The 24,880-nt window shown below is 41.0% G+C and overlaps 1 protein-coding gene and 1 long non-coding RNA gene across 4 annotated transcripts in view; one reads left to right on the top strand and one right to left on the bottom strand.

Moving 5' to 3' along the window:
• Nucleotides 1-24,880, top strand: part of DIAPH2 (diaphanous related formin 2) — a 172,128-nt gene that overhangs the window by 140,498 nt on the left and 6,750 nt on the right. The window lies entirely within an intron of this gene.
• On the bottom strand, nt 8,299-24,584 carry LOC139597148 (uncharacterized). The gene is made up of 3 exons (XR_011681530.1): nt 24,376-24,584; nt 12,252-12,387; nt 8,299-8,771 (listed from the first exon to the last, which is right to left on the bottom strand). It is a non-coding gene; the product is annotated as an uncharacterized lncRNA (long non-coding RNA).

The raw sequence follows: 24,880 nt of genomic DNA, 5'->3' as shown, positions 1-24,880 counted from the left end.
CCAGCCCTGCGTGGAAGGGTGTGGGGAGGAGGCACATTCCAGCTGTGCCCAGCTGTGCTCAGACACCAGGATGGGAATTTGTTACCCCTGGCAGCCCAGCCCAGTCTGGCCCCACATCTGTGCAGATTATTTACCCATTAAAGGGGTGTTTGGCATCCAGGGAAAGCCTTCATGGTTTGTAGTCTTGCAGAAACAGTGGCAAGCATGAAATAATTGATTCATTTGCTCAGAGTTGGGAGCTTTGTGGTAGCACAAAAAGAAACAGAACCTTGTGCTGGAGAGCATATGTCACATCTCCTCTCTGCTACACTTCAGCTTCATTATTTAGGATTTTTGGATGCCTCTTCAGTGGCAATGTCTGCCCAGAATGCCAGAGAGTGACTCTGACGCTTGTGGTGTTTGTCAGGGTGCCCTTGCCCCGGCTGCAGCGGTTGGCTTTCAGCAGGAGTGATGAGGAAATGCTTCGTGGCATGTCACACACACAGTGCTCCCACAGCAAGGGAGGGAGCAGACAAACCTCTGAGGAAAACGCTCCCTGAGCAGGGCTGATGGATTTAAGAACATATTTTAGACAACCTGTCTGTGGTGCAAATTAAAGATGTGAGAGGTAAAACACTTTTAACGTGCACGTCAAAACATTTCATCATTCAGAAAGCACCGTGTCTTTTTTATCAGTCACTCATGGGGCTCTGTGAGGGGGAATCTTCAGACCTAAAAAGTCATTTTTGCCGTGCAGAAAATGAGACCAAAAGCTCTGTGTATGTATGGATATTATACATGGTGAATCTGTGTTGGATTCTGTATAGACAAATACATGTGTAAAAAATTCTGTGCTGGCACCAATATTTCATGGAGCTATAAAATTTTATACTGACTCAAAGCAGACAGTTCAGGACTGGCTCTGCATGCAGAAAGAACCCAAAATGTCCCATAATTTCTGTGAGAAAGTTGAGATGTAGTTGTAGTGTATAAATTTATTTTAGCTGACTTGTAAATTTTCCTTTTGAGATAATCCATACTGCCTGTAGTTTTAGTGTCACCTCACCATTTATCTCTGTCTCTCATCAAGCTTTGGAGAAAATGTTTAAATTACAAAATAATTATGTCTTTAAATATTAGTTCGGTTTGTCTTTATTCCTCATTTTCTACACAAAAAGGTTCTAGCTGCTATTTCTCTTTTTGGCCATATAATTCACTAAGCAGAAATGTTCAATTTGTGACATTTTCCATTTAAGTTATTATTTCCCTGGTAATCTAACTCCATCTCAGGTTATTTGTGGGCTTTAGCCAGACTTAGATGAGTACAGCAGTGACCTTAAAAAAAACCCCAAAAAACAATAAACCAAACCCCAAGAAAATATCATCCCAAATGTCATTCTTCTGTTGGGTTTATTTCTAATTTGGCTACACAGTGGGCAAGGTAATGGCAGCATCTTCTAGTTGTAATATTTCTCTTTTTGACTGTTTTAATTTCTTTCATGAAATCAGGTGTTTCTATCCTGGGACAGGTACAAGATAAATCCTGATTTGTGCATTACAGGTGTGCTGAACGGGCCAGCCCCATTTGCAGTGCAGAGATGGAAATTCTCTTTTTTCTGACATGTCACTGGTAAATCCTCAATGCTCATTGAGAGGAAATATTTCTGTAGCAATGGGAATGTGATTGTTGGCTCAAAGAGTTGTCAATTGGCGTTCATTTAAAATACATTTCATTTTAAATACCTCCTTGTCAGAGCTTTGCTGGGCTCCTGGATCAAACCCCACCTCTGAAATCAGATTTTAACAAAAGGCTTTTGCAGGTGACAGCAACCTTTTCAATGTTTCTTTTTCCCGTGGTGAGCTTCCAGGTGACAGGTTGCTGTAAAATGGGTGAGATTGTGCTGAGGGGTGTCAGCAGGTAAACAGCTTTTTATTTCCAGTTAATCCAAGTTGGTTTTCTTCACCTTCTTCTGCCTTTAAAAGTGGCAAGAATCATCATTATCCTATAATTAACCCCTTCAAAAGTTGAATATAAAAGTAATGAGATATTCATTTTTACAGCACAGGGGAAAAACAGATACTCCTGAAGTAAGAAAATGGTTTTATCATCATGAAACTGTTTTGTTCAATTTCACACAGCTTTAATTAGCGACCTTTCTTGAATAATGGCTTACTCATAGTTGTTCAATTTCAAATTTCAATTTATCTTCACCTCTTTTATTGACAAGGCAAAGGATGTGAGAGTTGACAAAATGCAGCCAGTATTTGTCTGTGCAATGGAGTTTCTCCTTCACAGAAGATGCAAATATCTAAAATATTTTCACTTTTTAAATGTCCTCTTGATACTTTGTTGTCAATTTTTCTTGCTGAATCGTATGCATATTAAAAACTAGGAAACAGTAAATTAATTAAAAACAATCAAATTAGACAACTCAAAACTCATGATAATTTCTAGTGCAGATGAATGGAAAATTACTTTTGTTTTGTGGGTTTGTTTCTGGTGCTAACATGGCTCAAAGAAACTTTCCTTGGCATAACCCAGTTTCTCCCCAGGACAAGTTTTTCTCAGGTGCAAATAAGGATTTTTGCAGCTCCAGACACCTTTTCATGCTCACTATAGCTCTGCTAATTCTAATTCTGCAGCTTTAACTTCTGCTACCTTTAATTGCCCTGTACAAATCCCAGGGCTGGCAGGGGAGCACTGTTGGCCATTTGAGCTGTTGGTCTTCACAGATATTTTTATTTACTGTTAATTTTCTGCTGTGTACAGTCACATATTTGTATCTGAAGAAGATATTTTTGTCCACTAAAGGCTGAAGCTGCTTTGTTGAGAATATTTAATGATAGTTGCTGGCATCTCTGACCATAAATTCTCCATGTTCTCAAAATTCTCAAATTCTCAATATCTCCCACAAACATCATCGAAACAGATTTTCTAAATAACAAAGGTTAATTTTAAGTGAATTCTCCCCTTCATTTGTCACTCTACATCTTTCTCCAAAGTTTAGAAATAGCCAAAATAACATTTCAGTGCTTTGCTGGGTTTTGCTCTGCCATAGGTAGTGCAGAGGTGTCGATAATTGAGTTTTAGAGCTGTAGTTCCATTGGTCTGTAAATCTGTGAAGGGAATACACCCCACATAACATTTTCAGTGGTAAAGCAGAGTTCATGACAGCAACCAAAGCACTTTACTTGTGCTTGAGATCTTTTGTGCTTCCAAAGGATCTGGAGCTGGGTTTGTCCTGGCTCTGCAGGCCCTGTCCAGCTTTTATGGTTGCATAATTCATGGTCCAAATATAGAGCAAATGAGTGCAGATTTCTGACTCTGTTGGAGGAAGTTCAGTTTGGAAGTGATTTCCATGCAGATAAAGCCACAGTGGTCTCGTGATGTGTGTGTCATTTTATTCCAACAGATTTTCTAAAGGGCACTGAGTTGTCTTTAAGGCAGCCTTGATTTTTCAGCGTTGAGGTTATTTTCTAACCTCAAAATTAATTAATTAATTGAAACACATGAGTTGGGGTTTTTTCCATGCAGCTTCAAATCCGGTCTGCTTCTTGAAAGAGCTCTTTTAAAGGCAGGTATGATTGGGACCACAATGAAAGGAAAATTGCATTTCTGAAATAAAGGGCTTGAGGCTTTTGGGGGCTGGAGAGAGGTGGACAGGAGCATTTTGGCTGTGCTGAGAGGCAGTGCTGGGGCTGCTCCATGGCCCCTGCTTCCAGCAGAACTCTGCTGCTCTAGTCAAGGTGACTCAGAGAGAAAAAAACCCAGGGGCAGCCTGGCTTTGCCATCCCTCGCTGGGAAATGCACAAATGAAAATGGACAGGCCCGTGATATTTATGTTTTATAAAGCTGAGCACTTGAAGGCATCCTAATAAACTCCTCCTGAGAGCTCTGCTGCTGCTGCTCTGGTGGCAGCACAAGTTTCTGATCCTCTGCTTTGGGTTGGGACACCTCTGTGTTATCCTGGCTTTTGCAGCCTTTGCTCTGCACCTTATTGGCCAATATTTGGGGTCTCTTTGTCTGGCCAATATTTGGGGTTTGTGTGTTTGGCCAATATTTGGGGTTTGTGTGTCTGGCCAATATTTGGGGTTTGTGTGTTTGGCCAATATTTGGGGTTTGTTTGTTTGGACAATATTTGGGGTTTGTGTGTCTGGCCTATATTTGGGGTCTGTGTGTTTGGCCAATATTTGGGGTCTGTGTGTTTGGCCAATATTTGGGGTCTGTGTATTTGGCCAATATTTGGGGTCTGTGTGTTTGGCCAATATTTGGGATTTGTGTGTATTTGGCCAATATTTGGGATTTGTGTGTATTTGGCCAATATTTGGGGTCTGTGATGTCCTCATGAGCACTGTCAGGGACAATCTATCAGCAAAAAGCCCTTTGGATACACACACACACCCCTCACTCTTTCCACAGCTTTGGGAGACTGATGTTGGGAGTTTAAAATGATCTGTGCCTTAGAGAATTAGGATTATTAGGAAAATCCATATTTTAGGCCAGAGTAAGACATCCCCTATTACCAAAACAGACAATTTAACTCCAGGTGCAATGGTAGCAATTTGAAATCAGCCACGTGCCTCAGCATGGGGAATTTCTGATGTGGTTCCTGCGTGACAGCTCCTTTTTCACTCAGTTATACTCAAAGCACTTGAATTATTCTAAAGATCTCCAGACAGAAATGTTCAGAAAGCTGTAATTGCATCAACCGTGCACCCACTGCTGACCTCCCCATCTGCTGGAGCTGCAGAGGGAAAAGAGCCCAGCTCTGGGGCTGCTGCAGGAACCCTGAGGTCAAACCCAGACTTTTGTTTTCTGAGAACACGGGCAAGGAGTTGATTTAGCTTAAGTGCCCTTGATGAGAAAGGAATGAGGCCACAGGTTGTGCTGCTGCTCTGGAGCTGCAGGTGGGTTGCAGAGTGTCGCTGCAAAAGAACTTTATTCTCTTTCTGAACGAGGTGTTGTGGTTAAACACACGGCCTCGGCTTTCCTGTGGAAGAACAGTGCAGGATTCATGGGGAATGGAGACAAAGCCTTGGCTTTGCTGTGTCCTGTAGGTGTTGAGGCTGGGAAATCCATTCTGGGCGTCAGAAGAGCTGGGGACTAATGGCACAGTCATGAGAAAAACCATTTTATCCTAATGCTGAATTGAGGATATAGAGCTGCCTGGCAGAAGAGCTCTGTACCCTTTTGGAGACGTTGTTCAAGTCTCTCAATTCCAGGAGATGATTGCAGGTGCGATGCCTCAGCCTCAGGACTGGCTTGCACATTGGTATGCATTTAATGTTTTCAACATAATCCAAATAGCCATATTAATTTGCATTTTATTATTTTATTTACTCTGATATCGTGTTTCAGAAAAAAATTATGACTTTATTGGATCATCATCATCTTTTGAAACTCTTCTGCTGTAATTAACCACGCAAAGTAATGAATTCTAAATTACATTTTCAATTACTCGTGACTAAAATTATCTTGAATTTTTTGAAAAATGGGTTTTTCCTCTGGAAAGATTCATTGCTTTCTCGATGTTGTTGTGGTAGAGCTCTAGATTAGGGTAACTTGATTTTTAAATGTCAAATATAATTTACTGTTAGAAACATAAAGGGTATGCCTGTATTCTGAAGGAGAAAAAAGTCACTTCAGCATCATTTAATAGTGATGTGTATTTAAAATCAGCTTTTTACCAGCTGGATCAGGTCTGGCAGAACAAAGGAAGTTTTTATGCCCAAAGGAAGTTTTTAGGTACCCACTTTTGCATGGATGGATCTAGAATGTGTCTGTGCACGCAGTGCTGGAAATAGAGGACTCTGCAGTTTGGTCACAGAGCTCCTGGCAAGAAAAGATTCCATCATTTAGAACTTTCCATGAACTATGAATGGCTTTAGAAAGGTGAGGTTGGCCTTGGGTCATGGGCACCTCAGGCTGATGTTGTGTGTGAGGGGATGGATTTAAATGTTCTGAGGGGAAGGGAAGGAGGAGCAGAGGGGAAGGAATTGAAACAGGAATTTACATTTATTGAAGAACTTGCAGGGAACGTTTTTGAGGATTATATTTTAGGTATTACTTGGTGTGAGTTGGAGTTATCCAAAGTTTTCATTAAATCTCCAAAACAGAGAACTTTATCTGCTCTGCTGAGATGGGAAAAGGCTTCCAGTGAAAAGAAGTTTGATTTTTTCCTCATCATCTGCAGAACTGTTCTGTGAACATTGAGCTCAGCCTTTGCTCTTGGAGCAGGTGTATTTTGTAGAAAGTTAAAATAGGAGAGCAGTCATTTTAATTAAAATATTCAAGATGTGAAGATTTTTGGACCAGTCGAACATAAAAGTTGTAGAGAACATTAATCTAAAGGGAAATTCGGGGGTGTGGTTCATCTAAAACCACAACAGCATCGTTGCTGGCACCATTTGTCACTCTCACTGCATGGGGACATCAGTGACATCGATGGCACAAGTGCCAGCATCTGTCACTCCTCCTGTGCCAGCTCTGCATTTCAAACTGGGCTGGGGAGGGTGGCAGCCCCATGGGGCTGTGACCCCTCAGAGGTGACAGTGAGAGGTCTGTGACCCCTCAGAGGTGGCTCTGAGGTGGCTGTGCCCCCTCAGAGGTGACAATGAGAGGTCTATGACCCCTCAGAGGTGGCTGTGACCCCTCAGAGGTGACAATGTGACCACCCAGAGGTGGCCTTGAGGTGGCTGTGCCCTCTCAGAGGTGAAAATGAGAGGTGTGTGTTCCCTCAGAGGTGACAATGATGGGCCTGTGACCCCTCAGAGGTGGCAGTGAGGTGGCTGTGTCCCCTCAGAGGTGACAATGATGGGCCTGTGATCTCTCAGAGGTGGCTCTGAGGTGGCTGTGTCCCCTCAGAGGTGACTGAGAGGTCTATGACCCCTCAGAGGTGGCTGTGACCCCTCCAAGGTGACAATGAGAGGTCTATGACCCCTCAGAGGTGGCTGTGACCCCTCCAAGGTGACAATGTGACCGCTCAGAGGTGGCACTGAGGTGGCTGTGTCCACTCAGAGGTGATAATGATGGGCCTGTGTTCCCTCAGAGGTGACAATGATGGGCCTGTGTTCTCTCAGAGGTGGCCCTGAGGTGGCTGTGTTCCCTCAGAGGTGACAGTGAGAGGTCTATGACCCCTCAGAGGTGGCTGTGACCCCTCCAAGGTGACAATGTGACCGCCCAGAGGTGGCCCTGAGGTGGCTGTGTTCCCTCAGAGGTGACAATGATGGGCCTGTGACCCCTCAGAGGTGACAATGATGGGCCTGTGTTCTCTCAGAGGTGGCTCTGAGGTGGCTGTGCCCTCTCAGAGGTGACAATGAGAGGTCTGTGACCCCTCCAAGGTGACAATGTGACCGCCCAGAGGTGGCCCTGAGGTGGCTGTGTTCCCTCAGAGGTGACAATGAGAGGTCTGTGACCCCTCCAAGGTGACAATGTGACCGCCCCGAGGTGGCAGTGCCACCAGTGCTGTGTCCAGAGGAGGCTGTGCCTGTGCCCCTGGGTGGGCTGAGCACCAGAACTGGTTTCCTGCCCATTTTCCGTCCTCGTGCCGTGAGCTGGCCGCACTCTGAGCCCCAAGCCTCTCTTTAATGGGGAGGTGGCTCCTCCAAAGACTTTTCCAATCTGACAAAGCAGAATGGGAGGATCGAGATGGGGAGGGCTTGGAAGGCAAAGGAAAGTTAATTACTTCCTGCAAATCCCAGGTTCCTCCTTTGCCACTGAAGAGATTCAGCACTTTTCACGGCACCTTTTAAGTTTTATGTTGAAAATAGCAAAGAAATGGATTTTATGGGTAAAATGGCATCTTTGAGGAGCCCAGAAGTGGTATAAAGTTAGCATGAAGGACAACTCATTCACCTTTAGCTCAGTGTGCATTCTGCAGCCCACTTAATGGGAGCTCTGTGTGCAAGTTCAGAACTGTTCTGATACAGAGCAGAAAATGCCAGGGATTAAACATTTTCTGTAAATGTGGGGAGAATGGCAGAGAATGGATGTGTGGTGGTGTTTGAGGGTCCCCAGGATGAGGGAAGAAATGAGAATCTTGACTCCAGGTTTCAGAAGCCTGATAGATTATATTATATTATATTATATTATATTATATTATATTATATTATATTATATTATATTATATTATATTGTATTATATTATATTGTATTATATTATATTGTATTATATTATATTGTATTATATTATATTATATTATATTATATTATATTATCATACTGTATCATATCATATTATAATATATTATCATAATACACTATGTTATACTATATCATACTATATTGTACTATATTATATCATACTATACTGTACTATATTATATCATACTATACTATATTATATTAATTATATTATATGAAAATTCTATACTAAAGAAAGAGAAAGGAGACATCAGAAGGCTGGAAAGGAATGGTTTGTGGTTTGATGGTGATTGCAGGCAGGAGAGGCAACGTTCCACCCATTGCAGAGGTCCAGTTTCAGCTGGTTTGAGGTACAAATGTCAGTAAAGAGCACAGGGGATAAAGGATGAGCAGTGAGGTTGGAAGGTGCTTCCCCCAGAGGGGTCAGGCACAGGAGGAGGCTCCAGGGGATGGCACAGCCCCAAATCTGAGCCCCCAGGGCACCTGGGCCGTGCTCAGTGCAGGTTTCAGTGCTCTGCAAGGAGCAGGAGTCACACCTGGGGATCCTTGATGGTTCCTTCCAACTTGAAATATTGTATGATTCTGTGTATAAATAGATTGTCATTGGCTTGTTATTGGTTTTACACTGTTCCTGCTGCCAGAAAGAGCTCTGGGGCAAAAAAAAAAAAAGAAAAAAAAATCAATGCACAGGCTGTAGAGCTTCTGCATCCCCATTTTTCACACCACTGTTAGTTCTAATGTTGCTTCCCTGCAGACATGACCTGAAAGCTAAAAATTTACCTAAAAATCATTTCCTGCATATCATTTTTACCAGGCTGAAAGCAGTTGCTCTGTGAGATTGCACAAAGCACATTATTTGAGGGCATGGTTTTGGCCTGGTGGCCCTGGGTGAGTAGATGCCTTGATCTGGAGAGCGAGGCTGCCTTGGAGTGAGCAGCAGTGCTTCCACAAGGTCACCGGGTTAAAATCCTTCCATGTGTTTTCCCATTCCAGGCTTTTTTGGAGGAGTGCTGGAGGGGCTCAGTTTGTCTGTTTGATCAAAGCACAGGGTTAAAGCTCTGCAGATTTTAATGAAGGCCCTTTTTACCTTCTGAACCCTTTACTGTACATACCAAGTCAGTTTTTTTGCTCTGTGTTTTCTTAAAAATTAGTTACTGCTCCATAGGAAATGCCTAAATGGATATTCTGCACGATGTTTTCCTTATATATGTAAAATCATTTTATTTTGTCTGAATTATTATCTCAGTTTACTTTGTAATTCCTAAGGGTTATCAGATGATCATTAAATCTTGATTTTCTGTCAGGAAGAATTAATAATCTTGACTTCTGAATGAATTTAGAAGCAATAGGGGATTGGAGTCAAATATTTGAATACCATTTCAGTGTTAAATCAGTTATTCATATTTCAACTTAAGCTTACTGGTAGATAAAAAATAAATTCAATTCATAAATCCTCCTTTGCATTTGAATATTTTATTTTTTTACCCCCACAGCTGGGTGAGGATTGCTGCTCCAGTGTTTAGAACACATTTTCACATAGATTCCAGCACAGAATTCATGTAGCCATGTGCATGCATCATGTATGATGCTCTATCAAAAACCAGCTGTGTAGAAGAAAATAAGAGTTGGTTTCTGGGTGAATTGGTCAATTTAAGATAAGGAAAGCTCAGGTTGAAGGTAAGGCTTGGATATTGAGGCACTGCCTCAGCAGGAACTGCCCCTTGAGAGCTGCTTTTTCTCTGTTGTGATGACTTTAAACGGCTGTGCTTTCATTAATTGCTTATTGCTTCAATCCCAGGCAGCCCTGAAAGAAAAACCAGTGAGGCTGCCAACGTTTCAGAGGTGTCTGTGGTGTGTTCTTGCTTTGTGGATGTCTGGGCTGAGCCACAGTGTCCCACAGCTTTTCTTGTTCCAGAACATTCCCCACACGTGGCCTGCTCTGCATGGACAGCACAGGAGGCTCCTCATCCTCTGTGCCTTCAGTCTGGTTTGGATTTACCTGGCATGTGCTGCTGCACAGCATTTCATGGCTTCTCTGAGACTCCAGGAAAACGTTTTCCTCAGTTCTGCTATTCCCTATTAATTAATTTCTCTGCCTGGTTTTTCCTGCTGTGACAGATTTCTGATCAGCTCCTCGAAATGCCATGGATTTCTCCCAGATATATTTGTGTACATCCATGCACCCATCAGCAGTGGACATATATTCCACATATTATGGATGTGTTTATGGCTTTAGGCTTGGAGTCTTTACAGTATTTTGAACCCATATGTCATCCCGTCTGTCCTTTGAAAATAAATCACATTTCTTGCCTGTATTTTGTTCTTCCTTCTGTGTTTATCCTGAGCTTGAGGACACAATATTCAGCTCTCTGTGAATTCCTGAATCTAAATCATGTTTTAGCTTCTGTAGTCCAGCTTCAAAGCTGAAAGCAAAGATGTGTTGTGAATTCAGTCTGAATAAGTGTTTTAAATTCTATATCTAATAACATTAATTCATTCATTCATTAAGTGGCAATGAAACCTTTTGTGGATAACAAACAAGTTTACTTAGGAGCTACAGGAAAATATTTAGTCAGAAGGTCAAAATCACTCTGGTTTGCTATCATGAAAGTTAGTTCATCTTATTCTGTTTTCCTGTTGATTATACCAAGTTTTTCTATAAAAATTATTGTTTATACTTTCTAGAATAAGAGCTGGTTTTAGTAATGCTTTGCTGATTTAAAGGCTTTTTTCCCATTTTACCCCTAAGGCAAAGATCCTACCTGAACAAAGGCTTCCTTGGCAGGTGCAGTTTTCAGTGGTGGCTGGAAGTTATTCCACAACTCAAGCAAGAATATGATCAGGCCAATTGATACCAACCAGTTTATTCTTGCCTTGAAGTTTCCCTGTAATTTATTTTGTTTCCAATTTTAGCACATGCCATAAAAAGCAAAGCTAAAGTTGCTTGTGCTTCATGTTTCAGACCACGCACACTTGAGAGACACCTGTCAATCTCCAGTCCCTGCAGATCCCATCCCTGCTATAATAAGGCCACAAAAAGTAACAAAACAACACCAAAAAAGCCTCCACATCACGAAGCAGTCTGATGGGCTTTTTTTCCCCTTTGGTTTCTTTTAACTTCTGAATTTCCTTCTGTTTTCCATGCTGACTTTTCTCAGTTACACGTCGTTTCCTCTCTTACACACATTCACAAATCAGTGACATCTCAAGAATTTGTCAAAACTCGCTGCTTTTCTTGGAATGTCCTTGCTTACAGATCCTGTCAGCCTTGTGGTGGAGCCCATCAGCAATCTAATTAATAAATGAAGCAAGGAGAACGAAGTTTTCCCAGTCTTACTCTTGCTTTCCCCCCTCTTCACCACCTTTGCCCAGCTCCCTCTCTGGGTGAATGCTGAAGCAGATTTTGATGATAATCTTGAGAGCTGAAGATCATCATCTGCTGAAGATGATCTTGAGAGCTGATTTAGGCTTCTGGAAACCCTGAATCATTCCCTGATTATGGCTGCTGTAGTTGTGAAAATATTATTAATCATAGTTCACATCTATTAAATTCCAGACCATTGCTGGTAGTTTTGGGAATCCTAGTTCTTCTGTGTCTTCTGAGTCCTCAGAAAGGGGTGAAGATCCCCTCTCTAAAACTTTGGTTTATTTTTTCAGTGTATGCTGTAGCCCGTGGGCATATGTTAACTATTTTAAGAATGAAGCCAAATAATAGATGTTAATTTATTTTAATTTTGTACAGTTATTTATGAAGAAGTCTCACTGAAGAGTTCTGGCTTAAGCTTTGAACAGATTAGAAATGATAAATTGGCAAAAAAAAAAAAAAAGCCCTTTCCTTTTTGAAAAATATCACTGGAACAGGAGCCTTGGCATTTCGAGCTGCTAGGAGTGTGGATGTAAATACTAATGACAAGCCCAAAATAACTAATGTTAATAGTTATTATTTCTGAGTGCCTCCATGTGCTTGCCAAGTGCTGGTGAGCTGATGGGGTGTGAGGAATGCTTGAAAGGACTTGGGGATTCATTTCCTGCAGAGCTGCCCAGCTCCTGGGCACCCCATTCCTTGGGCAAAATAGGGGTTTTTTAATAAATTAAAGCTGCAGGTTTGGGCTGCTGGCTCTTGTTTTACCTCCTGGCTGTGCCCAAGAATGTTTGAGTCGGGTTTTGTGATTTTTGTGTTTTTTGTTGTTGAGTCCTTTCCCAGCAGGACCAAGTCCTTGAGCCTCTGTGCAGCCCACAGGAGCAGTCATCTGCCTGCAGCTCACCTGAAAGAAAAAGCAGGACAAAACATCTTCACAGACTGAGTTTTCTTCCTTCCTTCCTTTCTTCCAGAGCCTGTATGACCTGAATTCATTTGGGGGTTTTGGATCAAAAGTAGATTTTGCAAAGGCAGGGGATTGGAGACAGAAGAATCCGTGATTTTAGTGAATTCTCTGAATATGGGCAACATTAATATCATAGATTAAATATCAGTTCTGTAGGATAAGAATTAATGTCTGCTTCCATCAGCTGTCAATTACAGGCAAGGAGCTTTTTAATTGCATAAAGGCAGGCGGGGTGCTAAAGCCATTTCAGGGAGGAAGAAGGAAAGACAGCCTAATTTGGGGCTAAACTACAAGGATTAGACCCAGCATATCCAGGGCTAAGTGCTCTGCTTAAATGCTGACTCTGTATTTGACCTGGGATTTTTTAAAGACACTTAGTGAGATTTTCAGCACCACTGAGATGAACAGGAAATAATTCTGCCAGACATCTTTCACTGGGAGACAGGGAGGGGAGGAAACCCTCCTGCTCTTACCCATCCTCATGTGCTGCACTGGAAACAGGGCTGGAAATGACATTGCTGCTGCTTGTCAGGGGCTGGCTTTGGGAATTTTGGGGTGATGCAGAGATCATCCTGCTTTGCTGCAATAGTTTAGACAAGATTTGGGCTTTTGGAAGGATTCCTGCTTGTTCAGAACAGCTTCTCTGCCCCTCTCAGCACTGGCACCTCCCCTCCATCCAGCACCACACTCTGTCTGTCTCTCCATTTATTCCTCCATAAATTCCCCTTTCTTTCCTGCAGTGGCTGGATTGTTGTAAAACAGCTTGGGGAAAATCAGATTGTACCTGTGGATTTAACTGCTCTCTAAGCTAACTGATGTTTTATTTACAAAAATAAGAATGCTCTGCATTTCTTGCAGGCTTCCAAATGTATTATTGGGACTTGGTGGGTGTAAATTATTTTTCTCAGTGCCAAATTGGTGTGAAGACCCTCCCTTTTTTATTTTTTTCTTTTTTAGAAAGCTGATGGGTCGTTGGTGACACAATTTAATATGCAAGACAGTTCTCTCTCTGTCATGGATCTCAGCAGATAGCTCTTGGCAAAGTGCAGCTAGGATAAACCTGCAAAATATCCTCACTCACACAAAGATCGTGACCTCCTCATGGTTACCACTGCCTTGCTTTGTTTTTTGCAAGGATTCTGAAACTTAATATCACATTTCCTTATTATTCCCTAAAGAGGGGACACTGAGCAGCAGATTGAACCTTTTGTACTTCATCTTGTGAAGCAGAAATAAATCACTGGAAGTGAAATTATTTGAAAAAAAATCATTTTATTACGAGCAAACTCAGCAGAAACTGACAAAAAAAGTAACTCAGAGGTGTACAAAGTCAAAATAAGCTGTAAATGTACATAGAGATTTGAGCATAAACTACTGCAGTGTGCTGTTAATGCCTTATTAAAGTTGAGAGGTCTGGTGGGGAGAATGGAATTAATGTTGTCAGCAGCACAAAATCCTCCCCTGATCCCCCTGCCTCGGCTGCAGGGGATGGCCCTGGACGAGGAACACCCAAGGAAAAGGGGAAATTGTGGCACTGCTCAAAAATCTTCCTGAGGAAGAATTAATATCTTGTGTAATCATGTATTTGCAGAAAATGTAGAATGTGCTGGAGCCGTATTGCTCTGTATAATTACCCTAAACCTGAAAAATGCTTTGGGGAAGGTGTTGAAAATGGTTCAATATCACATTTCATTGCTTCTTCAAGGAAAAAAGTTTTGGTTCTTCATTTAGTCAGTCTATCAGAACTTCAATTAATACTAATTTTATTGAGTTTTGAGAGCATTTTTAGACCTTTGTCTTTCTACTCAGATTTCAGAGGGAAGGGATTTTTGAAATGCCCTGAAAATGAGTTTAAAATGCTAAAATTTACTGGATTTAGTAGTGTCTTAAGTGTTGTCTTTAAACTGCAAAGTCATAATTGTTTTCAGCTGCTAATCCAAGTCCAAAGACCCACATGTGACCAGAAATAAGAGTCAGGACCATTTGGACTGAGTTACTGCAAAGCTGCTGAATTTCCAGGCATCATACAAGCAGCCATTACCTATGTCAAAGGCAAATCAGAAATGCTGGATATCAGCTGGTTATCATTTTTCCAGAGAAACTTTGCCTGTCAAAGAAGTTGGCGTTCCTCTAAAATATACATTTATGTACATATATATATATAAACTTATTTTAAATTACCCAGGGCGTTTTTATGTGCCTTGTGGAGGGTCCCTTCTGTGCCCAGGTTTGCTGCTGTGGTGAGAATGCAGCAGAAAAGGGATGATATTTTCAAGAGGGGAGGCTCCCAGACCTTCCAGCCTGGTGCAGAGTTTTTGAAGGCACCCTGCTGGACCCTTCCTGTTCAAACTCTTGAATCATTCCCTATTTTAAGGATCTGCCATGCCCTGAAGGTGTTGTGACATTTTCTAATCCTTCCTGCTGGACTTTGCAGATATTGAGGCTCTCTCATGCTGGGCTGGACTTGAAGTGCACGAGGCTTGGGTTTGAATGAGAACTCAAAACAAACCAAATAAATCAAATTGCAGTTAGCTCTTTGACTCTTTTTTACTGGCATTCCAAGAGTATTTCACTGTATTCTTATAAAAAAAAAATTAAAAGGCATCTGAAAATACTCTGCATACTTAAGAGCATTTATCTTCCTTGGATTTTTCCCTTCTGGAGTGAGATATCATTTCCAGCCCTCTGCAAGCATGCTGTTTTATGAAATAGTTATTTGCCTTAAACTGAGTCAGTAGAACTCTTGGAATATAAGTAGCCAGATTTGCATAGTTTATGGGAAAAAAAAAATCTCTGTAACAAACTTTGTAGTAAACCTTTTGAAAATATTTCATCTACAGTTTGCTTTGCTGCTGCTGCTGAGTAGGAAATTCCAAAATCACAGCTGTGAATTTCATAGAATTAAAACCACCCCATATTTTAAAAAGTCCCCATCCTCACAGAAAAGTCCCTAGAGATGGCTTTCTGTATCCAAAGCCTGAAAAATTGCAAGTCAAGTTGTTAAGCTGAAATACAAGCTCTCTTTTATTTACTATTTCAGCTTTTTGCTATTTTCTATTGGAATATTAGGCTGGAAAATTGGAGGAGTTTGCTGATCTCTTTTTAGTTTTTTTTTCCAGTCATGATAAACAGCTGATGAAGCACTTGTAAGAGCACCAAAAATGTCTTTTTTTTTTTTCCTTTTCCCTGTAAGTTTTTATAATTGTTTCCTTGAGTATCCAGTGCAAAAGAAACACTTGGGCAGCAGCAGGAGTTATCATCAAAGCGCAGCCAAGTCTCAGCCCTGTTTTACAGAAAACCCTGTCTGAAACACCTCTTTAAAGAGGATGCAAACAAAAAAGGTAACAAGCCCTTTGATCAGACGTTTAATTCAGCAAAATGGGCTTTGCTGGTGCACAGTGGCCAAGCTGCTCGTGGTTTGCACTGGTTTGGGTTAAAAGCAATCAGAATCAGAATGGACTGGGGGCTCTGCGAAAGCTCAGGGAAGGAAGGGGTGGGAGGTGGATAAGAGAAAGGCCAGGGTGGGCAGTGAGTCACAATAGGTGTGAACTGTTAACACTCTGCCTTTGTTAGTCCTGAAGATGAAACCAGTCCAAGCGTGAAAAAACCTGCCCTGGGATGAAATAGAAGGAGCTTGTAGTGAAAAGTGTTTATGTACAGCAAAACATCCTTCTAAAGGACATTACCAGCTTTGGGCAAAAACAGCTGATGGATTAATGTGATTTTAGTGGCACTGAGGATGTACTTTCCTAATCATTTTATCCAGCAGCAAAATTTGTGTAAGTTCCTACTCTCTCCCACCCCAGAGAGAAAGTCCTGACTCTTTCCTTTCACCCAAATTCAGACTTTCCTTGTCTGTATGGTAAAACCAGTTTTGGAATTGTGCCCTGGATGAGATCTCTAAATGGGAGCAGAACTGGAAAGAGAAATAATGTTTATTTTGTGGCACAAATCATCCTTTTCCAGTCTAAGGGCATGGAAGAGGCGATGGGGGATCCTGAAGTCTCTTCCATGTGAGAGTGGGGAAGCTGAGCCAGCAATGCTCACCCTGGTTAGCCAGGCAGGCTCTGTGCACAGGGCAGGCTGGAGGGAGGGCTTGTCCCCAAATTGCTCATTTTTGTGTCCTCTCAGCAGTGACCTGCTCTGAGCCTGTCCTGAGCCTGAGCCTGTCCTGAGCCTGATCCTGTCCTGAGCCTGTCCTGAGCCTGTTCTGAGCCTGAGCCTGTTCTGAGCCTGCTCTGAGCCTGTCCTGAGCCTGTTCTGAGCCTGTCCTGAGCCTGCTCTGAGCCTGTTCTGAGCCTGTTCTGAGCCTGTCCTGAGCCTGTCCTGAGCCTGCTCTGAGCCTGTTCTGCTGCCCAGACACAGCCAAGCTCCCCTTGCCTCATCCTTCAGCCCAGCCTGAAGAACAATTTGAATCCCAAACTCCTCCTGGGTGCCTCTGTTGGAGGTGCTGGTGCTGCCTCCCCTGCAGCCCCAGAAAATGTGAATATATTTATTCACTCTTTACATCCCCACGTGGTGTGGGAGCTGAAGGAGGGGCCTGGTTTAGTCCTTCTGCATCTGGAGAGAAAAAACCTGAGTGAATTTGGAGCAGCACATAAAATAACCCTCCTCAGGTACAAGTGTTGGTCAATAGAAACACTTTTTGAGCTATTTAGGGACACCTTGCTGCCCTGTCCCAGCATTAACTGCTTCTATATTTTTATTCTTTATATGAACAGAAAGGGTCAAATTCTGCTTTATGTGAGCATGGGGTTCTCACGCTGAATCATAATGGAGTTGTCCATGCTCAGCCAAGAAAGAAATTAGACTCCTAAGTTCTTAAAAGTTATTATATTTTACCTCAGAGCCTGCCATGTATAGTCCAAATTACTTTCTTGTATGAATTATTTTAATAAGCAACAGTCTCACATTCACATAACCTGCACATGCAAATAATAGAGATTAAAAGTGACTTTCAGGCTGGAGTTGTTCTCATTGGGGGGTGCAGAGAGGTGTCAGGTGGTGGTGAGATCATCCTGCCAGGCTGGAACAGGAGCTTTTCTTCCATGTCCTGTGCTAAAATGCAGATGGGCACAGAAAGCCATGGCCTGTGCCAGCCAGCCAGACAGGAGGGATGGAGTTCTAAGTTTTCTCATAGCATATTCAATTCCATTTAAATATTGCAAAATGCTGAATTGTAAATGTTAACCTAGCCATGAATAAAAAATGCTGATATTTTATTTAATCAAAAAAAAATAATTATGGATATTCTGCCTTTATTGTATTATTTAAAATATTTCGTTTTACTTGTAGCCTACAAGTTCTTGCAGAGTGGGTTATATATATATATATTTATATAGTGAGAGAATATTTTTCTGATGCATAAAAAATACAAAAGACTGACTTTTGCAAGCTACAGGGAATATTGCCATTGTCTGGGTATGGAGAGAATCAGAAAAATCAGAACAGAGAATAAAGTAATAGGAGAATAAAGTAATTATTTTTAATTACTTAATTAATTATTTCTTTTAAAGAAAGTAATTTTAAGTAATTATTTCTTTCAAAGAAATTTCTTTCTTTAGGGACGGGGCAGTGGGATGAGGGATGGGAGCTCTGGGATCCCCTGTGCACTCCACATCCAGGACCTCTCCCTGTCTGTATCCTTGTCCTGCACCTCCCTGCCAGAGCAAGTACAGATTCTAGGATGGAGGTGTTCACAGGGGAGCTGGCAATAGGACATTTCAAATTTCATTATTGTGAAGAGTACAGCAGATTTAGCAGCAGACAGATCTGTTTGAAATGTGAATACATGGTTTTCCATGTGTCACAGGCCTTTCCTTAGCAGAGAAATGGTAGGGACAATTAAACCAGGGGAACACAGCTTTCACACGAGCAAATCTGTCCTCTCTGACATGAAGGGATTTTTGAGTAAAGGCTCTGCTTTTACTTTTGGACAACTCCTAAAAGTGTGTGTGTAGCCATGAAGGAAGAATCACAGTCTCTGTGGTTTGAGATTTGGATTCTTTCAGTACTTGAAGCAGACAGTTAATTTACTCTCTGCAACTTGTTTTACCCCTCTGATTCATCAGCTAAATGCTTCCACTATGCAGGAGAGGTTACAAATGAGGAGTTCAAGGGAAAAAAATATCTGAATAAATGTATTTTTATTGCCAAGGATCTCTCTCTCTTTCTCTTTGTTACTGCTACTTAGTCTTGACCTTGCTGGATGTGACACCCTCGATTCTCACCTGTCTTATTCTTTTCTTGGAATTGTTTTCTGAAGTACTTTCATTTGTCTCATTTGGTTTCAAACAAATCCCACGTTCATGTCCTAAATGTTTCACTAGTCAGAGTAATTAAGTTGATCAGGTCTGGGAGCACTGGAAGGAAAATAATAGGGTCACTGAAGCATTCAGGCTCTAATGGGAACCTGAGTTCATTCAGATATCAAATAATTGCTTTACACCTGCACACACACTCCCAGTGAGCGAGGTCACATCAGTGGTTTAGTGCTCTCAGGACTGTTTCCAGGGAATTTCAGTTCTGTTTTTAAAACACTAAGTTGTTTTGACTTTTTTCAACTTTGTTCTTGTTTTTATGTATCAGTTGGAGCTTAGCTGATTACTCATCTTTATGCACAGGGAAATATTTTCACGTGACAATCTCTTATTAAAAGTGGAATGTGATTAATGTATTGCAAAGCAGATTTAATAGCAATCAGAACAGTCAGAAGACTATCATCTGAGTTTCACTGCTATCAAACAATTTATTAGCCAATTTAAATGCACTGTATACAATTTACCAGTATTCAAAGGCTGAAACTGAGTCTGCAGGTGATTATGTGTACAGAACAGCAGAAGGATTCTAGGGATATTCACAGCCATGATTGCTCCTTGAAAAAGGCAATTTCAGAAGAATGAGGTAAAAATCAGTATTACTTTGTGAGATTTTATGGGAGATGAAGCAATAATTATAACTCCTCAGTCTGACTAAATTCTGTGATAAATCTCCATGAATGCCAGCAGTACGGGCTGTCACAAAAATTCAAGAAAATTTTATCATAATCAAGAATAAAAAAATACTGCCTAGGAAAATGACAGCTATTCATAGCAGGTTTCAGTAAATTCCAGCCTCAAATGCTGGTCACAGTGCTGCTTGTTATTGGAGGGGATTTGAACTGATGCAATCGTTCCTCTTCATCTTCTTTTTATTTTCCCACCTTTATAAGTTTACCTCTCAGCTGAGAATTCCAGCTGCAAAAGAAATGGAAAATGGCTGTATGTGTGCCTGCATTGTGCTGACAGGAAGGCCTATTTTTCTCTGTAATTTTAAAGGCCAATTACCCTTGGAGGAAAGGAGAAAAATAGATTGATTTGTCTTGTAACCCCTGAGGCAGGCATGTGTTGTCTCCTGCTAAGGCCTTTCCAGTGCAACTCTCGTGGAAGAGCTTTCACTGCACGTCCCAAATGGTGCTATTAACAAAGAAAGCAAAGGCAAATTAAAATATTAAACAGATCACTTAAAGGTTTAAGGAATCTTATCTTACTGGGCCAGTTCTTTCTTTGTTTTTCGGGTGGTTTGGAAATCTTAAGGCCGGGAGTAAGCAATAGTGAAATTTCCTTTAAACTGATTACTTGAAAATAGGGTTTACAAATCCATTTGTCATCCTACAAACACTGAGCTTCAGCTCTAAATAGGGTAAGTATTTATTTCTTCATTGGAATTATGATACAGATGGCCAATATCCTCACTCTGGGCTCCAGCAGTGTGACTTTCATTGGTTGCCACGCTGGATTGGCCGTGGTCACAGCTGGATTGAGCTGAGCTGGTAAATGTCATCACACATGCCATTTAGCATTAGAACTTCCCACATTATTCCCTTTTAAAGCATTTTTGTGTCTAACACACTGGACACAAATAAATGGGTTTTCTAGTGATGTTCTGCATTTTCCTTGGACTCAAAGGCTCCAATTAACAGTGCCCAGCAAGCTGGGTCTGAGTGGCAGCGCAGAGATTAGACGTGGCTTTGTTCCCTTTTAATCGGAGTAAAACTCTTTTGTGGCAGGGCTTAAATTCTTTAACTCTCTGTATTTTAGACCTGCTCCTGTGCTACAGCGCTGCTGGGTATTAACAAATTTATTTAGCAAGTTAAAGAGGATCCAAACAGGCACGTATCTTCTCCATGGGAAATGGCTCGCACGGAATCATCTGGAAACCTTCAAATGCAGGTGCTCTGTGTTACCTCAGTGACTTCACAGCTTTGAAGGCAGCATTTCTGAGCAGAACACGACACTCCTGACTCCTGCAGATAACTCAGGAGATGTGTTTCTGCTTTTTTCCTGAGGAGGAACCATTCAGCCTTCAGACACATCCTTTTAAGTGCTGCAGCTCTCCTTGGTGCTTTTTCTTCCTCCTTAGTTCTTCTTAAACCTTTTCTTCCCCCTCAATGCCTCACAGATCAATGGATTTGTAAATATCCCAGTAACCAGGAACACATTTTTAACAAATGATGTCTTTATAATTAATGTGTTCAGCTGTGCTATCTTGATTTGGAGGCTTAAAAAAACAAACCAACAAAAAAGCAAACACCAAAAACATTTTGCTTTCTTTTTGGCCGAAGGGTAAGTTTCTGTTTCTCGATCATAACATTTATAAACCCAGGTTATCACTCAGCTTTCACATGAAAGTCTTGACCTACACCAAAATAAACCAGGATTTATAGAATTTGACCTTACAGCTCCAGGGTTTGTTTGAAATCTCGATGGTTTCTTTGAAACTGATGCTAAAATAACCTTTTTAGCTGGCATTTAACTTTGATTGTCAAGAATTTGAGATTCTGTTTAGCAAAAAAAAAAACCCAAAAAGCTGGGAACAGAGATGTTGGATCACTCAGTCTGTTCTCATTTTTGGTTACAGAAATATCAAATCCAAGTGAATGTCAGATGCCCTGCTGTGATGGTTTAATGGGCCAAGGTCAGGTTTTGCCAGGCATGTTTAGGTTGAAATAAGAATGGTTTAAATACTTAATGATGAACAGAAAACACATTAACTGTACAGTGTCCCTTAACCCAGCTAGAAAAGTGTTTTATTTGCTTGTTTCACCTGCTGGCAATAAGGATCTTTTGAAAAGAGCTATTTCAGCCCCTTTTCTGCAGTGTTATTTGGGCTGTATTTCTCCCATAACTGATTTTTACCTTATTGCTATTTTTTTTTCCTCTATAGGCCATACATTCTGAGAGATCAATTTGAAATCAAATCTCACAGAGATGGACTGAATCTTGACAGAATTGAGGTTAGGAGAGCCATTTTCTCTCAAAAAGGGTTTTGCTCCAGACAGCAACAGCAGTTTTGATGCTCTTAATTTCCTTTGCTGGCCTTTTTCTCAGCTGGGATCTGCAGTAATGTCAGAGGGACAGGCCAGGCAATGTTCAGCTGCTAAAGAGCTGCTGGGTGGGGATGGATCTCCCTGCTGGTTTATTCTGGGTCAGTTCTGCTCCTGCCTGAGGTTCTACCCATTCCATTTGCCAAAAAAATTCCAAAAATGTTGGAAAATTCCATTTGCCAAAAAAATGTGCCTCTCATTGTGGGATGCTAAAGGCGATGGAGGTGCCCGCAGTCCATAAAGGAAAATAATAATAAATAATAATAGAATAAAGACAACAGTAATAAAGTTAAAACTAAAACGAAAATATTATTAATTACATTAATATTAATTATTTTTTTCTTGGGTTGTTCCTTCAAGCAGTTGGTAATGTGCTGTTACAGCAAATGATGGCTTGGCTTCAGTTTTCCCTGTGCTTGGGTAGCTCCAGGAGAAAACTGGAGGCTGCCCAGGCTCAAGTGAACTGAATTTAACCTAACTTGTCACAGTTTTAATCAGTGACACTGGAAAATATTTGGATATCCTGATCAGAAAAAAAAGTGATACTTGTAAAACAAAATTCAGGTTTTCAACTTTTTCTATAGAATAAATGCCAATGTCATCCTTATTACAGATAAGGTGTTTGATCCTTGGAATCCATCTGTTGTGACACTTTATCCATTTAAAACCGACTAAAATGAGTCCTTTCCTCATTTTTCCATCATTCCCCACCTGTAGGAAATTGTCTTGCTGTTTTCCCTGTTTCACTGCTGCAGTGCTTGGGACTGCAGGAGTATTTTCCCTTTGGTTGCTCATGAAAACAAGATGTGTTTCAGTAGGATTTCCTAGTGAACAAGATTTTACATGAATGAAGAAATAAATGTTTGATGTAAAGGCTTTCATTAATTCCCAAAGGCACAGGCCATACAAATTCCCTTACAGCACGCAGTTCTGTCTCTTTTGCATAGTCAAAACTATTTCAAAAAGATGAAATTTTAAATATTTTATTAACTGCTGAGAGTTCTACCTTCTTGCTGTGATCATTTTCAAGGCAAGTCAAGCCAGGACCTCCTTCCTCTGAGCATGGAACAGTTTTTATTATTATTATTATTATTGTCAGCTGTGGAAAGGTCAATTCTCCCACCTTGGGGAGGTGATTTAGGAGGGGAAATAGGAGTCAAACAAGGTGCCAAGCCCAAGGTAGCAGTTTGTAACACATTTACAATTTTAATATCAGGGCTGAGAGATAATGATAGAAGAGAACTTTTTTTCCTTGTTGCAGAATGATGCAAATTCCAATCAGGTACCTTTGAGGGATGGTTTTATAGACTCTGTCTTTCCATTATCAGATATCTCAGTGTCATGACCAGTCCATTGGACTGCACAACATCTCTATTAATACTAGCATTGATTGCTCATAAAAAATAGGGTTTGTAATTAGGAGTGCATAAAGTTACTACCTGGAAGAGTGGATAAGGAGAAAATGAAATGAAAAAGTCACTTAATCTTAGCACTGCAGTTGTGCAAAGTACCATTTATTTTTCTCCTCATATAGCCGAGTTCTGTGTTGATAACAAGCTGCTGAGTTAATAAATCTGTGGCAGCTATTGAGACTTCTCTTTTAATAACAGAGCTAATGAAGGAGCATTAAGGAAAGGAAAAATAGATTTTGCAGGGTTTATTCCCATCTTGGTGCTCTGCTGAGTGCAAGAAGACTTGAGCAAGGAATTGTTTTTATAACAAAGTCCATTTGTTTTTTGCAGGGTCACCGTTGCATTCCAGGGCTATGGGTACTAAACAGGAACTGCTGATTTGATTCCTCAGCATTTAATTTTATATTGACTTCATTTTCATTTGATCCAGCTAGCTAAAAGAGGGGGATTATTTTGTGATATAAAAATCTGCTTTGTTTCCCATTTTAATCCTTCACTGTTCTACCTTTCACTGCTCTAAGATCCTTCCAGCAGGTTGAGAGGCCGCTTTGAAGGTTGTGTGTTCACTTCTGAGACAGATTATAATGTCTGTAATGGGAGCAGAGTGGGTACACCCTGCTTTTAAAAGAAATGGGCTTCTAAGATTAAAGTGAGAAATCCAATTCTCTCCCTGTGGGGTTACCCAGAAGGCCTGGCTGGTCCCCACAGAACCCCTGATCATGGTTTCTAGTCATGTTTGCATGTTTTCAAAGTACACCTGAGCCTTTGGGCAATGAGTTCTTATTTCATTTCATCTACTTTTAACTTACTCTTATTTTCCCTCTCTACCCCCCCCTTACAAAAGGAAAGTTTTACCATTTATTGATGTTATAGTTGATTTTATGCCAGAATAGTCAGTCATGTTTATGGGCCAGACTTGCTTTGTGTTGCATTCAATGCAGTCTGTTACATTGAAAAGGTAAATACAGATGTTGGAGATAACTGAATGTGCATGTTGAAAGTGATAGAAATTTAATGATTTTTCAAAATTCTTGCTCAAGTAACTGAAATACCAGCCCAACCCAGTTTCACAAGGCATCAGGATATGAAACCATATGAAACCCTTTGTTTTAACTTAACACATAAAGTATTAAGAAAATACTTTCTTATTACCTGAAGAAGGAAATTATATTCCTTTACAATTTTCTTTTGTGGTGGTTTTGTGTTTGCCTGAAGTCCCAGCCCAGCTTTGCAATTGCATGATGGAGGGAGAAAATCTAAAAAAAAAAAAATAAATCAAAATCCACAGTTGTAATACTCTCTTAATCTGTTTTTAACCTGTGGAGTTGAAGCTGGTGTGCTGTGGCCACGGAGAGCAGTATCAGTGCAGCCTTTGCTCTTGGAGGAGCAGCAGCACATGGGAGTTGATGACTTCCCTTCCTCTGTGCTTTAATTGCCAGCTCTTAGTGACACTGCAACCAGCACAGAGATTTATTCCCATGCAAAACAGATTGACTTAGGGTAATTTGAATACTTTATGCATGGCTAGGTTCATTAGGAAAAGGAGGCAAGGCAGAACTATAAAAAGAACCAATAATCTTGCTAAAGGAGCCGTTAATTCCCCATAGCGCTGCAGACACTTGCACTGAGCAGGGAAGGGGAGGCTGATTTTGCAGCC

The sequence above is a fragment of the Agelaius tricolor genome, unplaced genomic scaffold, assembly GCF_023055355.1.
Source record: "Agelaius tricolor isolate 1412-34295 unplaced genomic scaffold, bAgeTri1.0.p SCAF_17, whole genome shotgun sequence".
Classification (NCBI taxonomy): domain Eukaryota; kingdom Metazoa; phylum Chordata; class Aves; order Passeriformes; family Icteridae; genus Agelaius; species Agelaius tricolor.
This window is presented reverse-complemented; position numbering and strand designations above follow the sequence as displayed.